Source organism: Malaclemys terrapin, chromosome 5 (genome assembly GCF_027887155.1).
Source record: "Malaclemys terrapin pileata isolate rMalTer1 chromosome 5, rMalTer1.hap1, whole genome shotgun sequence".
Classification (NCBI taxonomy): Eukaryota; Metazoa; Chordata; order Testudines; family Emydidae; genus Malaclemys; species Malaclemys terrapin.
This window is the reverse complement of record NC_071509.1, coordinates 22669469-22688822: the sequence shown is the minus strand read 5'-3', so window position 1 is coordinate 22688822 and position 19354 is coordinate 22669469.

The window sequence follows — 19354 nt, the reverse complement described above, 5'->3', positions numbered from 1 at the left end:
GCAAAGTAATGCACATTGGACAACATAATATTTACTATACATACAAAATGATGGGATCTAAATTAGCTGCTACCACTCAAGAAAGAGATCTTGGTGTCATTGTGGATCGTTTTCTAAAAATATCTGTTCAATGTGCAGCAGCAGTCAAAAAAGCTAACAATGTTAGGAACTATTAGGAAAGGGATAGATAATAAAAGAGTAAATATCATAATGCCACTATATCAATGCATGATACACCCATATCTTAAATACTGTGTGCAGTTCCGGTTGCCCCATCTCGAAAAGGATATGTTAGAATTGGAAAAGGTATAGAGAAGGGCAACAAAAATGATTAGGGATATGGAACAAATTTAATATGAAGGAAGATTAAAAAGACATGGACTGTTCAGCTTGGAAAAGAGAGGACAAAGGGGGGATATGATAGAGGTCTACAAATCATGAATGGTATGGAGAAAGTGAGTAAGGAAGTGTTATTTACCCCTTCACATAACACAAGAACCAGGGGTCAACCAATGAAATTAATAGGCAGCAGGCTTAAAAAAAACATAAAGAAGTCCTTCTCACACAACACACAGTCAAGCTGTGGAACTTGTTGCCAGGGGATTGTGACAGAATGCACCCCTGAATTCACACCCTACACACTATTGTGCTTATCTTTGTACAAAATATGCCTTTTAAGTTATCATTTGAAAACTAATAACTTGCTGGTCAATAAATATCATGGTAAAATGCATGTAACAACATTATACATAAAATTATGAACATAAGCTACAATCATGACTGAAATGTGTTTACCAGATAAGTGGGCAAATCTATTTCTCAAAGACAAAGGACAAGTTGACACCTCAGCCAAGGGTCATCAAAGCTGATGGGCCATTACCTATCTAGTGGCCACTCTTTAGCAAGGAAAAAAACAGCAAAAAAACCTCCCACCTCCACCAGACCCCATGTCTCCTTGATCTCAGCTGGAAAGAACATTATCTAGTGGGCACTGTTAGGAAACTTCATTTCGAAGGGTGACTGTACTATAAAGGTGAGGGGCAAAAACACCCCAAGCTACTTCTCCCTATCCATCTCTCTTGACAAAAGAATCCAGCTCTTTGAATTTGGGAGGGATCCTGACCTGAAGATTGGTTAATAATGCTGTTGGAAGCCTGTGGGAACAATTTTACCTTGAACCTAGCCTAGTTTGTAAAGTTTTAGTACTAGGAAGTGTTTTATCTTTATTTTTCTTGCAACCATTCTGACTTCAATGCCTTAATACTTGTACTCACTTAAAGTCCTATCTCCTTCTGTTAAATAAACTTTTTTGATTCTTTAATCAAAATTAATTCAGTGTTGTGGTTAAACTGAACCATGTGGGTAACTCCAGTTAAGGTGGCAAGTTGTTGTATATTGTTCCCTTACAGGGACAACAGACCTAAAATATCCAAACTGTCCAGGAGCGGGCTGGACAGTTCAGAACACACATTTCTGGAGGGAAAAGTAGGGACTGGGAGTGTGTTGGGGTCACCGTGCAAGTAATAACCAAGGCTGGTGGGAGCCAGAGTGTGGCTGGTGTTTGTCCCTAAGCCTTTGACTGCCAGAAGCTGGGGCTAAATAACAGAGGATGGATCACTCAATAATTGCCCTGTTCTGTTCATTCCCTCTGGGGCACCTGGCGCCAGCCACTGTTGGAAGATAGGATTCTGGGCTAGATGGACCTTTGCTCTGACCCAGCATGTCCATTCTTATGTCCTTAGGCATTACAGTGCTGAACAGCCAAAATGGATCATACCCTTGGTACAGATAAAGCTAAAAGGAGTTACTTTTATTGCCAAAAGACCTCTTCAAATTCACATTCTTCACATTTTTTAAATCAGCTCTTAATAGGCCTGCTCCACTGAACCCAGTGGGACTTTTGCCATTGATTTCAATGGATGCAGGATTGAGTCTGTTATTGGGGAATGAAACATTTGACAATTGAATAAATGTGTCCCTGAACAGATAAGTACAACAACTTAAAAAATAAGATCATGTGATTTTTCTTTAAGTAAAACATTGCACATCATTTAAGGTACTGAAGTGTAAATTTAAAATTGAGGTATCTGTGTCGTCAAATTGTATGGTCATTTGAGCAGGAAGTGAACTATGAATCTTGCTGGTTTATGGACAGCATTGGTATTTTATAATAACTTAGATATGATTTGTCTAAAACGACTACACTTTAATGTTAGAAACCTCCACAAGGAATTTTTTTTCAATCTTTTTTATAGGCCTATGAAAGCCAAACCCTCTTAACATACATGCAAATAAAATATAGTGCTACTAGGATGTTGCATATTAGAAACACACACACCTTCCTTCCACCCCCAGAAAAAAAAACAGATAATGGTAGTGCCTATTTTAGGCCCTGACCATGAAGATACTGAAAAGCATGTGCCTAACTTTAAGTATGGAAGTAGTCCCAGTAAGTAAATGGGATATTTGCATGATTACAGTTAGACAGATATTTAAACACTTTGCTGAATCAGACCTTTAATCATCATCCAATGTCCTGTAATTTGTCATACAGTACAAGGTTGAAAAAAAACTAGGAATACTCTCTTTGATTGCTTCAGGAACTAAACCAGTAACACACACACACAAAAGTGCACATTAAGTACATTTAACTTTCTCTTGCTAGTTGGCAAATAACTTATTGACTGGTATGATAATATCAATCATCTTTACCCACCAGGATTGTTTAATCAGCAGTTCTATATCTGTGGTTTAGCAATCATTACACAATTCTCTGTACTCAGTCAAGTTTTGGCCTGTTGATGTGCAGTTTACAAATCATGATCAATACCAGAACCATCAATCTTCTCTTATGATAGGTAACGTCATCAATTGTAATGTTACTTTATAAGGAAAAAAATAATTCACTTAAAAATGAGATCACAGAATCATAGAACTGGAAGGGACCTCGAGAGGTCATCTAGTCCAGTCCCCGGCACTCAAGGCAGGACTAAGTATTATCTAGACCATCCCCGATAGGCGTTTGTCCAACCTGCTCTTAAAAATCACCAATGATGGAGATTCCACAGCCTCCCTAGGCAATTCATTCCAGTGCTTAACCACTCTGACAGTTAGGAAGTTTTTCCTAATGTCCAACCTAAACCACCCTTGCTGCAATTTAAGCCCATTGCTTCTTGTCCTATCCTCAGAGGTTAAGAAGAACAATTTTTCTCCCTCCTCCTTGTAACAACCTTTTATGTACTTGAAAACTGTTGTTATGTCCCCTCTCAGTCGTCTCTTCTCCAGACTAAACAAACCCAATTTTTTCAATCTTCCCTCATAGGTCATGTTTTCTAGATCTTTAATCATTTTTGTTGCTCTTCTCTGGACTTTCTCCAATTTATCCACATCTTTCCTGAAATGTGGCACCCAGAACTGGACACAATACTCCAGTTGAGGCCTAATCAGCGTGGAGCAGAGTGGAAGAATTACTTCTCATGTTTTGCTTACAATACTCCTGCTAATACATCCCAGAATGATGTTTGCTTTTTTTGCAACAGTATTACACTGTTGACTCATATTTAGCTTGTGATCCACTGTGACCCCCCCAGATCCCTTTCCGCAGGACTCCTTCCTAGGTGGTCATTTCCTATTTTGTATGTGTGCAACTGATTGTTCCTTCCTGAGTGGAGTACTTTGCATTTGTCCTTATTGAATTTCATCCTATTTACTTCAGACCATTTCTCCAGTTTGTCCAGATCATTTTGAATTTTAATCCTATCCCGCAAAGCACTTGCAACCCCTCCCACCTTGATATCATCTGCAAATGTTATACGTGTACTCTCTATGCCATTATCTAAATAATTGATGAAGATATTGAACAGAACCGGACTCAGAACCTATATCTCTGTGGGACCCCACTCGTTATGCCCTTCCAGCATGACTGTGAACCACTGATAACCACTCTGTGGGAATGATTTTCCAACCAGTTATGCACCCACCTTATAGTAGATCCATCTAGGTTGTATTTCCCTAGTTTGTTTATGAGAAGGTCAAGCGAGACAGTATTAAAAGCCTTACTAAAGTCAAGATATACCACATCTACTGCTTCCCCCCTATCTACAAGGCTTGTTACCCTGTCAAAGAAAGCTATCAGGTTGGTTTGACATTAATTGTTCTTGACAAATCCATGCTGACTATTATTTATTACCTTATTATCTTTTAGGTGTTTGCAAATTGATTGCTTAATTATTTGCTCCATTATCTTTCTGAGTACAGAAGTTAAGCTGACAGGTCTATAAGTCCCTGGGTTGTCCTTATTTCCCTTTTTATAGATGGGCACTATATTTGCCCTTTTCCAGTCTTCTGGAATCTCTCCCGTATTCCATAACTTTTCAAAAATAAGATGTACTAGTCTGGAGAAAATCATACTCAAACATGGGCTTCTTGAATAGTGCACTTACATAGTTTGAGGGAAAACATGGAACTACTGGAACTCAAATTTCAGTGCCCCTACAAAACACTTCACTGCTCTGTACCTAATTAGGGTTGGCTGACCCCTATATGAAAAGTAATTTTCACACCTCCCCCCCAGGGATGATGTGCATCACTGGAGAACAATAAATCTGCATTTCATGCTCCCACTTCCTGCAGAGAAGAGCTTATGTGCATGGGACCAGGAATTCTGCCTTTTTGGGATGAGCCACTCTTCTCCCCCCTAGCTCCACTGAAGTCCTTCTGCTAGGGCTCTGTGGGGTTCTAGTGTCACAGAGTTGGAGGGGGAATGAGTGGGGCTATCAGGGTATGGGAAGATGGGGAAACTAATTTCACTTGTCTAGATTTACCTACTCCCACACCCAGGGGGATCAGCAGTACAGGCTTTATTAATTTCAAGTGCTTCCTACTGTACTCTGTACCCTCCACCATTTATAGGGGTTCCAGGAGTATGGGTCAAGTTGAAAATCATAGATTAAGGAGGTAAAGTCCCCATCTCCTTCCATAAGACAGCAAATACTCCAGCTTCTGGACTTATGTGGATCATTCCTGGGATGGGAGGTGAGGGGTGCAACACACAGAGAGAGAAATGGGTATTAACACTTTGCCGTAGGAGTTCTAAAAAAGTAAGTTATAAAATGATCACCTACCCATATTTTCTTCATCTACCCATATTTAGGCTGAGTTTTAAAAATCTGCCTTCGGGAATCCGGACTCCCAGTTCCCGTTACTGTTATCTGAAAAATCTCAACTTTGGCCTGATCATAGTATTACCTGGCTAATAATATTTTTTCTTTTCAATCACACCCTTTGAGTGATAAAGACTAGAACAACCAATAAAAGTTTAGCTAATGTTTAGTATCTAGATTCTGTATGTTACTGGCCACTGAGAGTATGTCTACACTGCAATGAAACATGCACAGCTGGCCCGTGTCAACTGACTCAGACTTGTGGAGCTCATGCTGTGGGGCTCTAAAATTGCAGTGTAAACATCTGGGCTTGGGCTGGAGCCTGACTTTGGGACCATCTCCACTTGTGAGGTTCCAGAGCCTGGGCTCCAGCCAGAGCCTGGATGTCTACACTGCAATTTTATAGCCCTGTGGCATGAGCCCCTTGAACCAGAGCCAGCTGATACAGGCCAACCACAGGTGTTTTATTGCAGTGTAGACATATCCTGAGGGCCGCAGGTTGTAGTAACCTGCATGTCACGCTTCTGCTGTTCTGTTACTGGGACTCTGAGCCATTTCAAACAAAAATCCATAATAAAAGCAGACAGAACAATTGGCCATAGCAAATCATGGTATTACAAAATTTAAATATTTAATGCACCCCTTGAAAAGCAGCAAACCCAAAGGTACAAGTTTAGAATTAGAACTAAAAATAATGTTTATCAATTTTTTCTTAATGAAAGCAATGCACCTTGAAACAAGAGCATATAATATTACACTGGCCATCAGCAAGCCTCACAAAAGTTACCCGTCATTAGGAATATTGCATGGGGCTCTTTTTTTCCTTTTAAAATGAAAAACTTCTGGTAGAATGGCATCTCATATGCACCTTAATCTGGTAAAGCACTTAAGCACATGCTTAACTTAAAGCATAAGAGTAGTCGCATTGACTTCAGTGGTAGGGCACAGTGCTATAGCCTGAAGCTATGAAAGCCAAGAAAAGTTTTTTTAATATTGATTACAGGAAAAAACAAACAAAACTCTTGTAGCAAGTGTTACCTGGTGGCAATGTTAAATCTTCTCTTTCAAATTCTTTTTCTTTGCATGTAAGCAAATCATAGAATCATAGTTTATTAGGGTTGGAAGAGACCTCAGGAGGTCATCTAGTCCAATCCTTTGCTCAAAGCAGGACCAACATCAACTAAATCATCCCAGCCATGGCTTTGTCAAGCTGGGCCTTAAAAACCTCTAAGGTTGGAGATTCCACCACCTCCCTAGGTAACCCATTCCAGTGCTTCACCACCCTCCTAGTGAAATAGTGTTTCCTAATATCCAACCTAGACCTCCCCCACTGCAATTTGTGACCATTACTCCTTGTTCTGTCATCTGCCACCACTAAGAACGGCCTAGCTCCATCCTCTTTGGAACCCCCCTTCAGGTTGTCAAAGGCTACTAGCAAATCCCCCCTCACTCTTCTCTTCTGCAGACTAAATAACCCGTTCCCTCAGCTTCTCCTCATAAGTCATGTGCCCCTAATCAATTTCTTTGCCCTCCACTGGACTCTCTCCAATTTGTCCACATCTCTTCTGTAGTGGGGGGACCAAAACTGGACACAATACTCCAGGTGTGGCCTCACCAGTGCCGAATAGAGGGGAATAGTCACTTCCCTCAATCTGCTGGCAATGCTCCTACTAATACAGCCCAATATGCTGTTGGCCTTCTTGGCAACAAGGGCACACTGCTGACTCATACCCAGCTTCTCATCCACTGTAATCCCCACGTCCTTTTCTGCAGAACTGCTGCTTAGCCAGTTGGTCCCCAGCCTGTAGCAGTGCATGGGATTCTTCCTTCCTAAGTGCAGGACTCTGGACTTGTTCTTGTTGAACCTCATCAGATTATGTTCCATCTTGGGAAGACATGCCATATTGTTACTTTGGGTTACACAAGGTTCTGGGTAGAGATAGTGGACCTTGGAGAGAGAGGGAGTTATGTGAGTAGCAGGAGAGCTTGCTGTCTTCCGGGGCTCTGATTAGACTCAATTCTTGAGACAGTTGAGCTCTGAGTTGAAAGAAGGGATTGCCTTGTGTGCTGTTTGGCCTCTTCTGTTCTAGGACTGGTATGTGTGTATGTAAATAAAGCAAGCTACACTTAGAATATATCAAGTCTTTGATTTCTCCTCCACTGGAAAAACTGACTTGCAAGGCCCTGAACATCTGCTATCTCTCAGTAGGAGGACAACACGGGTGTCAGTATTGATCAGCTCAGACACAGAATGGAACTCTGGCATTAGAAGAAGGGAAAACAATGCCTTAACATCACTGAAAAGCTGAGACAGAAAAGAAAAGAGAATAAAAACAACAGCTAGCATGTCCACTCCTCTGTGTAAAGCAGAGATGATTTAATGTAAGACTAGATGAAAACAGACAAGATGGGGAATGGGGATGGACAGTTCGGGGGTTCCACAAAATAACTGTGTGAGATTACTGATGTCTGTAGTGTTCACATTGTATTAGTTCCACTTTTTTATGTCAATTTTGGTACTTCTTATTTTTCAGTGTTGTATCATTAGTTGACACAGGAACCTAAGTCAGAGAGATAGAAGAAATGGGGCATTAGGGAGGATGTGAAGGAAGAAAAGGGGGGAGCATGCATGACATATGTGATCACTGAACTAATTCCTCATTTAGAAGGCAGCATGGGAGAAAATATGGAGGTGCTTGGGGGAAGTGAGGGTTTAGTGTGTTAGAAGAGGACGATTTGGCACGATGGATCTCATTACCCTTGTGATTTCACTCTGAGTCACCTTCCCTTGTCAGCTTACTAAATGTATGCCTTCCAACCCAACACAGATGGTGCAGATGAATTTCAGCTTGGTGCAGCTAAATAATGTAACCAAATCTGTTATGTTGTTTCTGGGATGGCACAATATCCTGAACTGGCTGACACTGGCCATCACTTGCAGTAACTCTTAGTTGGGGAGGACTCCAGTCCAGTCTGCTCTTTCTACTTTAGTAGGCTGGAAGCTGCCTCTGCCTAGAAATGCTGTATATTTCTCATGGAAAAATTCAAATGAATGAAAAAATGTCATTTCACTGGAAACGTTGGCAGAATTTTTGGTTTTTAGACAAAATGAAAAGTGGAAAAAAATAGGTTTTGGTTTTACAGATTTTTCGCAATGGGAAAAAAGTGTGTGTGTGTGGTAGGGGGACCCTTAAGAAAACAGAGCTGATGAATCAGGAGTGTATATGCTCCAAAAGACAGGAGGATCAGTGCAGTTCTTCTCCACAGGAAGTTGCAGGATGAAGAGTCCTCACAAATAGGTGGACTGCAACGCCTGCTTGGTGGTCAGCTGTGGTCAAGTGGGCTGACTTCAGGCTCTGCGTATGGTTCTTTTGGCCAGGATGGGTAGGGGAAGGATGAGGTGTGGCCAGCAGACCAGCATCTGTGTATATTCACCACAGCAACCATACATCCCCTTGCACGTGTGTGCCTGGGGAAAAACTGGGGGTGGAAACAGCTGGTGTGAAGGCTTCCAGAGTCCAAAGGCTGCAGTAAGAGTCACAGAGAGTGAAGAGGTGGGAGTCGGGTGGAGGGAAAGACTTTGCCCTCCCATTAAGCAAGTCTCTTCTAAGTCCATCTACACAGACTGGCTGTGTGGGAGAGGATTTAGCCATCAGAGGATTGGACCATTAACTGTGTCTTTCTCTCCTCGCAGGTTTCTTTATAGTCATTGAACCTGAGCTGTCTTCTCTTATCATTTTTAATAATGGCAATAATGGTGATTTGCCTAGTGCCTTTGAAAATCAGGCCATTTTTGTGTAGGTGACTACATTGACGCCTAATTTGGGTATCTGGGTTTGCAAAATATAAGACAGAGATCTAACAATATTATTGAAAAGTAGAAGGGTTTCATTAAGAAGTGGTTGATCTGCACACCAACAACTTTACAGGGATGCTATACTGCTTTTATACCTCTTTCCTACCCTTCTTCTGTCTGTTTGTCTGTTTAAGGTGATGCCTACACTCCAAGCTAGGGGTCTGATTCCCCTCCTTGTGTACACACACTTGCGCTAGCTCTCAATCGAGCTAGAGTCAGTATAAATAGCAGTGTAGCTGTCAAGGCTAATTCCCCTCTCTGGCACTTCGAAAGCAGGAAGTTGGGGCCCACAAGGATTCTAAAAATTAATACTGGGCCGCTCCAGGCTTGTATTAAACTTCCAAGGTTACAGCTTTTCTCTGACCTTGGATTGGTAGATGCTGCCACCACCCAAGTGCAGGACCCCTTTGAGAGCCCAGGAAGGTGCACTTGGGAATTCCTTCCTGTGGGGTGCCCTCAAGCCCTTTCACTCCCCTCTCCAGGGAAGAGCTCAGAAAGGAATAAAAGGGAAATGAGCTGTTCCACCAACTAATTAAACAACATGTACACAAACCTCTTAAGAAACAAAAATCCAATTCTGTTCTTTAAAAAGGTAAATTTTATTAATAAAAAAAGAAAGAAAATACATCGGGGAACTCAGGCTATTGCTGGATTTTAAAAGAGCAACTACAAGAATTAAGCATCAAGAATAGCTTTCTTGAGGTCCATCTTAAAGATTACAAGCAAAACAAAAGCACTTGGGGTTAGCACAGAGGAATCCACAAGCCATAACGAAATAAAAGGGATAAACCTAATCGCATCTTCCTAGACATTCACTGATCTACTTACATATCTGGCGTTTTAAATGAGTAGTGTATAGGTATGATACTGATGATTTTTTCATACCTGGCCCAAGTTTCTTACAGCATTACTGCTGCCCTGTCTGCCTCTTCCCAGGAGAACAACAGACAGACAGACAAAAGGGGAGTCTTTGTTTTAATTTTAAAACGTTCTAGCCTTCCCATTGGCTCTTTTGGCCAGGTGTCCACTCACTTCCTTTTACCTATGCATAGCAGTGAGACTTTTTAACCCTTTACAGGTAGTGCAATTAGAGAACAGCTACTAAGAGAGATTTTATAATTATTGGCTGCCTGGGTGTCCATAAAAGGGAGCTATTCCCCCCCTTTCATTTATCACAGTAGCAATCATAACACTGGTAGCAGCAGCAGAGGCACAGCTGAGCTGTGATGAGTCCAAACCAGTCTGAAACCAGTGGGGATGTACTTGGCTTGGCTCAGCTGAGCTCTGTGCTGCTACTCGTGCTACCACAGCTACACTGCTATGTATACTGATGCCAGCTTGATGAGAGCTGGTGTGAGTATGTGTACACAAGCAGAGGAATCACACCTCTGGCTTGTAGCATAGACATAGCCTTAGTTCTTCAGGACACGGCTAATTTACCTTCTTCTGTGACTGTACAGCCCATAGCACTCTCTGAGCACTGGCAGAAACATGAGTACAATAAATAAATCATCAAATCTCACATTTGGTTACCATGGCCTTATTCAGGATCTGCATCTCTCCTCTCATAAAACTCTACAATCTGAATGACTTACTTAGAGATCTTTGATGATATGTGACTCAAACCCCAGTATTCTGCAACCAAATTCAGGTCAGCTCTTTGCTCAAACAAAGACAAACTGTACCCGTTAATTCAGGACTCTTTTCATATCAACCCTACTGTTCCCATTGCCCATCATCAAGATGGAGAGTTGAATTTGTTGGCCCAACTGTGAAGAATGATGGACTCCCTTTGGTTTCAGAGTTGTCGAAGAAAGAATACATTGCATCTGGCTACCCTGTTGAGAACCTTATTGGCCTCAAACATTGTCACAGTCTGCAGAGCATCCTTTTTCTATCTGTCAGGCCCATGTATCACTGTGTTTTACCATTAACCTGTGACAGCTGAACATACAAGTTGAGACCATAGCTAGTGGAAACTGAGCCCTGACTCAAGGCATTACTGCAAAGAAGATTTATTTTTTTTTTAAATCCCATGTCATCGGTGCTGTGGACACAAAGAAAAAGCTCTTTTCTTCCACTATTGCAACAATAAGTAGATGACGTCATCATAAGCCCTGTCTGACTCTGCTCAGACACAGAATAAGATCCTTTTCACTGAAAGGTATTTTTAATCTTCATTGCAAGAAAGATTGATCAGTTTCACCCTGTGTTAGCTGTGTTTATAGTGGCATAATGTGGGGGGACAGAGGGAGAAGAATTCACTGAATTTTCTGGTTGAGTTTGGGCCGGTTTCACATGCTCGTTTTACGTACTAAAAGTTTCATCCAAAGTTTGGAAGGTTTCCAAGTTTTGGAACCTTGCCTTCAGGCTTAGATAGATTTAGCTGAAAGATATCAAGGCCATTGTTAATTAAGATTTTTAATGCCTACTTAAGGGACCACAGGGCACCATCTGACATAAAATGTGGTTGTTAGGCCTTTGCTCAAGAAGCCAATTCTTTATACTGATGATTTCACCCATACTGCCCTATTTCTTCCTTAAAAAAAAAAAAGGATTATTGTAAACATTGCTCTGAGGCAACTTTTGGCTCACTTGCAGATCTTAGATTTTTCTGATCCCTTTTAAACTGGTTTACAGCTGGGTAGGCTATGAAGTCTGTATTAGCTTTACTGGTTGATGTTCTCTTAGCCATGGATGTTGGTTGAGCAGGGAATAGAGGAGTGGAGTGGGCGGAGACATGGTGCCACACACGCTCCCCCAGTGTGCTAACCAGTGCAGCTGACCTAATGTGGGGGATTTTGTAATTTACTGTTGTAATTATGCCAGTCACAATTTACTACCACTCCCTGGTGCAAGGTGAGAGCAGAAAAGGGAATTGTGCTCAGAGAAGTGTGTCTAAGACACAGTGCGTCCCAGGACTACTCCTGGGGTGATGCAAATAAATTCCCTTCTAGTCACGTATATTTGCCACTTTTAGTGCAAAACTCTCGTCAGCAAGTTACACTGGGCAGTCGTTGGGCTCCCAAGACTGACCTCCCTAACACCACTGTGAATCCAGAGTAACTCCACTTATTCCTGGATACTGGCTCCAAACTCACACCGTTGGAAATCAATCTGAATTAGAGCAGGATGAAATTGGCCTTTTCATTAATAAATAAATAAAATATATATATATTTTATGATTACTTATTGCAAAACTTCATTTTGTGTTCCGTTTTGATGAGACAAATTTAACTCTGATACTTTTTAGTCCTACATCCCCTTTTCCCCCTTTGGAAAAAGTGAGGAAGAAAGGAACTATAAATGTGAGAAAAATCAGAAGAAAAATACTTTGTTTTTAAATTGTCCCCCCTTTCTTTTTTTGCAGTGTAAGAATAAAAAGGGGAGATTAAAAATAAAAGGGAGATAGAAACACTTTCAGTTTTTGTCTCCCCTTCCTTGAGGGTGAAAAATGTGGTACTTTGCATTACTTTCTATCACTTAAAGTGATAGAAAATTAAAAGGTGAGACAGTGTTTCACTTTTACTTTCTCTCTGAAAATAACACTTTCAACATTTAAAAGTGTTAATGCTTAAAAGTGGGAATGCTGAAAATGTACGTATTTTGAATTTTAAGTTTTACATTTTCAAAACTAGCACTTAAATGTGAAAGTTTCTCTGAAAATACTATTTCTGACTTTTTTTAAAGTGTTTTTTTCTTTTTTTTAAAGTTGTCCCCACTTTTCTAGCACCAGGATATTAAAACTAACACACCAAACCAAAAACAAACAAAGCAATCAAAGAAGGTGGGCATTTCCCCAGAATTTCAAAATTTCCAGAAAATTTAGTTGTTTTCTGAATTTTTCATTTCATTTTTTTAAAACTAATTTTCTCAAGATCAATTTTGTGGTGAAAAAATCATTTTTGATGAAAACCCAATTTGGGGCAACATGTTTTCATAGAAAAAAAACCTCTGCAGCTCAATTCTGAATACAGGGGGAAATTGTGACTTGCTTTGTGGCCTATTCATGAATAGAAAAGGAGGTGAAATTTTGTAGAGTAAATAATTTCTTATGAATTATTTATCTAGCTCTAATTTTCTTCCATAGCTAACTAGTTATGTGCAACTCCATGTAGGGCGTTTTACATTATTTAATTAGCTAATTTGTGTTTGTCAAAAATAATTTTCAAATGCTCATAAACATGGGTTTTGGAAACACTGTGTGGATTTAGTGCTGGTTAAAGGTATTGGATTAAGGTTAAATTTCATTGACAGCCACCCTCCACCAGCCCCAAGCAGTGGAAACACCTGTGGAAGAGGCAGGGTCTCATTCCTTGTTTCCTTTGAAGGGAAGGCAGGGCAGGAGGACAACGGCCTACGAGAAACCAGAGGTAGCTTGGTAGCAGTAACCAGAGGAGCTGGGAGGGGAGTACAGGGGATGGGAGGGAACCTGTGTGGACAGGACTGCTATGGCTTGGCATTGCTCATTAGCTCATACACCTTCCTGTTAGCCCTCATCCCTATCTTGAGTCCACTTTTAGCATCTCTCATTCCATACTGTTGTCCCTCAATAGCTCCTGTATCCCCCTTTCCTTCAGGAATCCCTTGACCTCATTTTCACTTTCCCCCAGTTGTTCTCGGTTCCTTCCCCCAATAGTTCCTGGTTCCCACCTCCCAAATAGCTCCTGGTTCACCACTTTCCACTCCTGTAGTAGAGGGTCACCTCCCACTGGCACTGGCACCATCTCCATCTCTCCACTGGAGTCCACATGATTGGGAACATCATGGGGAGTAGACAGCAGCTAGAGGGGGAAGCAGAGGGGCTGTCTGGCTGCCCACTTAGCAGATACCAGAGTGTACACAGATGGTGTTCAGGTCAGATTGTAATTGTTGGTGTATCCCAATGCCTCTTATTAGCCCAGGTGTGTAACATAAGCGTTCTGTATGTTGAAAAATAAAAGTGTGCTTTTAACTTGGGCTAAAATAGCAGTGAAGACACAGCAACTTGGCTTTTAATTTGAGTTAGCAACGAGAGTTAAAGCCTTTACGGCAACCTGAGATGAACTCATATAACTAACCTGAGTTAAAAGCAGAGTTGCTGTGTGTACATTGCTATTTTAACCTGAGTTAGCTAACTAAGGTTACTAATTACTAACTAGGTTACTAACTAAGGTTAGCTAACTTGCATTAAAAGCACATTTGTTTTGTTTGTTTTGTTCAGTGTAGACATTCCCTTAGTGCAGGCTGTGGGATGCATGAGGGTGCCTGCATGCATGAGTGTCATGCAAGATGAGTGACACTTGGCAGGTCTGCTACTTCAACTTATATCCATGTATCACATTAAATATTCCATGTCCACCCTTGAAGTATACTCCTCGGATATTTGTAATGGCCATTTAGCCAGACCAACATTTCTGGGTCACAAATGACAAGAATTTCCATGCAAGCCATGATATTTTTTGTACCGTCAGACAGCTCTGCTAAGAACTACCACCCCTGCCACGGCTAGGAATAAATCAGCAGGCAAGTATGTCCCAGCCTCTCTCACTCACACCCACTCACACTCACACAATGGGAACATTGTTATAAAAACATGAGAAAAAAATGGCAACTACCTAGAGAAGCAAGGAGACCATCACCACCCTGATTGTTTTACTCTCATTCCTGATTTTTTTAATAGCAAAGCAACATAAAATTAATCAAACCACTTGACTTTCACAGAAATTGAAGCATACCTTTATGCACATCCACCGTGTATATATCTTTGTAAAACCTACAGGTACATACACAGATGTTTTGTCTCTAAAACTGCTCTGCCATGCTACATATATTTTTGCTGAGAAATTGTGTCGTCTTCTTGAAGTGCCTCTTAGCCTTCTTCTTTCGTTCCTTCCCTGTAGTTTTGTTGACCCTTCATTCTGCCATTGTCTGAAATTAGGGGCTGGATTTCCATGAGTGTTCAGCATCTTCAGCTGGGGCCAGACCCTCCACAGCTCCCATCAATCATACACTGACAATGGGAATGGAGCACATTTTAAAATCTCCTGTGAAATCCAGGTCCCATTGAATTAAATGGTAAAACTGCCATTGGCTTCCATGGGGCCAGGATTTCACCCCTGGCCACTTTATTTTGGTCCCTAAATGGAAAGATTTGGCTGCTGCTGAGCTCTTGAAAATCTGGACATAGACTGTGAGCTCTTTGGAGTGTCTGGGGCCAGGTCTCATCTGACCTGTGAGGCCCCTAGCACATTGGTGGGCACTGTAAAAATAATCATAATAAACCACACTTGTTAAATAAGAGCTCTACCCTTCCTCTTCAAATAAGTGAAACTCCCTCTTAAACCCAGTAGTGGGAATGCTGATGAGGAGACACTTGTGGACTGTCTGCATTGCATGCTACAAGAGAATAAGTCTCTGCACTGGTGCTGCATAGGCCAGCATAAAGGGGGAGACAAGCTGGGGCAGGGCCATAGGATCAAAGATGATACAGACTCATTGACCCAAACATCCTCCTTGCTTGGGGCCAGATCTTCAGTGGATCTGATGGACAATTTACATCAGCCCCATGATGCGTAATTGCTGCTATGTCAGTGTACAGCGATAGCCCTGCACTATAGCTCTGGTCTACAGCAGGGGTTCTCAACCTTTTTATTTCTGGGTCCCACCCCAACATGGTATAAAAACTGCATGGCCCACCTGTGTCACAAGAACAGGTTTTCTGCGTATAAAAGCCAGGGCCGGTGTTAAGGGGTAGCAAGCAGAGCAATTGCCTGGGGCCTCATGCCACAGCAGCCCCTGCAAAGCTACACTGCTCAGGCTTCAGCCTCGGGTGGCGGGGCTCAAGGACCAGGCTTCAATCCCATGCGGCAGGCTTCGGCTCTCTGCCCTGGGCCTCAGTGAGTCTAATGCTGGCCCTGCTTGGCGGCCCCCCACGAGTCCTCGGACCTTGGTTGAGAACTCCTGAGCTAGAGCAGATTGGTGAAGAGCCACTGCTCTACAGGGTGGATTCTACCCATGAAATCATCATATGTTTTACCTAACTCAAGCCAATATTACTCTGTGGGCTTGTCTGCAAAAACACCGAGTTCACAGCAAGCTGGGTGTAAATTTACCACGTGTCAGCCTGCCACACATTAAGTGTCTGTATGGACCCTCCTGCCACACACCAACTGTTCCCTAGCACACTTTGATCTACTCCTGTTTCAAAACTAGATCTCTTTTTAAAGTGTTTTCTGTAGTGTCTCTGTTTCCTCCTGCTGCCCCCTACACAAATGTAGAGCCCCAAAATAACCCATCTATTTATCCTAGATACTTACATGACCCTGACCATCATAGTACCTGAACACGTAACTTCAGAAACATTAATGACTTTACTCTCACAAAACCTCTGGGAGGAAGGAAGTGTTATCTCCTTTTTACAGCTGGGAAACTGAGGCACAGAGCTAACTGAATTGTTCAAGGTCACACAGGAAGTCAGCGACAGAACTGAGAATTTGGCATAGATTTCCTGAGTCCCAATCCAGTGATTTAACCACAACTGAAGAGTGTCCTGTGGACCTGTCAGTACCAGAGTAGATGATTTCTAGCAGCTCTCCACAGCACCAGCAGAAGCTGTAAATCTCCAGGGGAGTCTCTGAGGAGAAAACTTGTTATAACTAGCTTTCCCCCCGCACAATCTATCTTCTTCTGCTGGTGCCATCAGTTATATTATATTAAATCATTGCTCCCTCACACCCTGCTCCCATGATACCCTCAATTTCTCTCTCTCTCTCACTCTCTCTCCAGCAAACTCTTGCTTAAGGGCTGAGAACTTTTTCATGTTTTGTTGGTTCAATGAGTGAATTGCAAGGAGTCACAAGTCAGAAGGGAATATATCTTTTGAGCTAAGGCCTCTCTGGGCTGCGCCCAGCAGGAACTTAACAGACGATCAGAGGCCTAGATCTGGATTTTGTAAAGAGATCTTTAGAAATGCATGCTCACAGTTCCACTTCCCATACAAACATTCCTAATACTTCATGTTGGCTATACACTGAAATAGTAATTTTCCATTCATGAGTATACATATTTTCCCCTATAATCATCTGCATACAGTACAATACTTCATTGCTAAGGGAAAACTATATCTGCTGCTACAGTGTTCCAAGATTATAACTCTATAATTTCATACTTGTAATCATATGAATCATGGAGACAATTCTTGTTGTTTAAATGAAGCTGTCTGAAGATTTTAAGCAATTGTTAGTGGATATATGTAGTTTGGGGATAAAAGAAGGGAATGTGTTTTTCATTCCACCCATTCAGTAAATTGAGCTTATATGATAACTTTCATAGGATAAATGTTAGTTTAAATTATCTGCATTTGACCTTTAAGCTAGTATTAAGATGTTAAACCAATTTATGCTGTTAAAATGCATTGAACAAATTATATGACAATAACTCTTATACAATGTGAAGCAATTTTGATGATCTTTAAAGATAGTGGATGGTATTTATGATAACAGCTCTAAGCGCCTTTATATCACAGCTGTGGTGAGGCTTAATGTGGCAGGAACTGTCAGACTGGATCAATACATGCTTTTCAGGCTTCTTTTGGTGCCATAATCCAGCCCCTGCAAGAAGTGACCTCATGAGCTGCCTAAGCTCCTGTTGTTCTTGTTCTGTTTTGCTAATTGAAGAATATCTAGGCTTATGAAAATGACAAAGCTGAGCAAAAGCTAATTATGAAAGAAAAACAATAAAACCAGGGTGAGTCTAGGTCAGCTTTCAATGGGAGTCAGAGTCTACTATATTTTTCTGCCATCTGTCTACGACAAGTGGTGCTTAAGAGAAGAAATTAACTTTTCCTGCATAGTAAATTAGTTAACAAAATCAGAATAACTCTCCCGGATGCTCCAGAATAGTGATTGAGTCTTTAAAGAGGAAGTCTGAGAGACCTTAATAAATAGTACAGGACCCAAGAGCTGAGTAATATTCAAAAAAATCATTTCTCTCTTTCATCTGTTCACCTCCACGTTTACCTGTAGGCTGATCCCCGAACACCCAAAACTCCCATTGACTTTAATGGCAATGCCAGGTGCATAAGACATACAAGACTGATTCCTTCAACTGTACAATGCCACCAGCACCGCAGCTGATTAAAGTTAACTAACATTGCGAGGATCACAGAAAGGGAAGCTTTTAACATGAAGGGTAAAACATTCTAAGCAAGGAGAGTGAGCAAGGGTATAAAGCTCAAGGGAAAACATAACCCTGCTCTTAAAATAAATTTTTACTTTAATTTAAAAGCCTTTTGTATGAAAGCACTAGGGCAGACAGCTTAGCACATTCATCTGCTCAGGATTCAGTTGACTGTAAGCAAAAATATGACAGATCCCCAAGACAGCTTTTAAAAGATTATCTAATACCTGCACAATGGCACTCCGTTCCATTTACTAATTATTAGCTGCACCTTTTCTTAAGTATCCTTATCATATACAATAGATTGTGTAGCCAAAAAAACCTACTTGGGATCCTAATCTCCAGGCAAACTCTAATGCCCCAACAAAAGTATGTTTCCTTCAGGTCTCAAATTTAATCATCACATCAATTTTTCTGGCTTTGTGCAAGCTTCTACCATTCCAAAGCCAGGTGCGTTCCTTACCGAATAATGGCCCCCTTCTCATTTCCTATATAATATTGGGCCTTGTCCCGCTGAAGATCATACACTGGATACAGACCTACTCACGTAAAACACAAACAAGGCGAAGAGTGATATGTGGGTAATGTTAACGTTAAGGAAACTAAAGATTGAAAATCTAACATCAGTATGAAAAAGATGCTTTTCACTTTACCTATTAAAGGAGTTCACACTGTCATATCGAGGATGTTCTCTTTTTGAAAAAAACAAGCAGGTTACTAGTGTTTTCATACATGCATACAAAATAGTGTACATCATGTTTTGTAAGTGTACAGTATATGGGCAAAATCCTAATATCAGACAGACGAGCCCAGCTTCTACCTACTTCAGGGGTAGCCCTGGACAGAATTCCCCTTTAAAATTTGGTCCTTAACATACAATCCACTTGTATCTTTTGATGTGCCACTTAAGGCCCAGTACTGCAAGATAGTAAGGGCCAGATTTTTACAGGGATTTAGGCACCCAAAGATGTAAATAGGTGCCTAGTGAGATTTTTAGACATGCCTAGGCACCTAACTCCCATAGATTTCAATGAGACCAGGATATCTCCTGCAGATAGTTTAAGGGACCATTAGGATCATCTAATCTGACCACCTGCATAACACAGGCAATAGAATGTCATTACTATAGAACAAGAGGTGCACAGTTAATAAAATAATAAGTAGTGTGTGTACATTA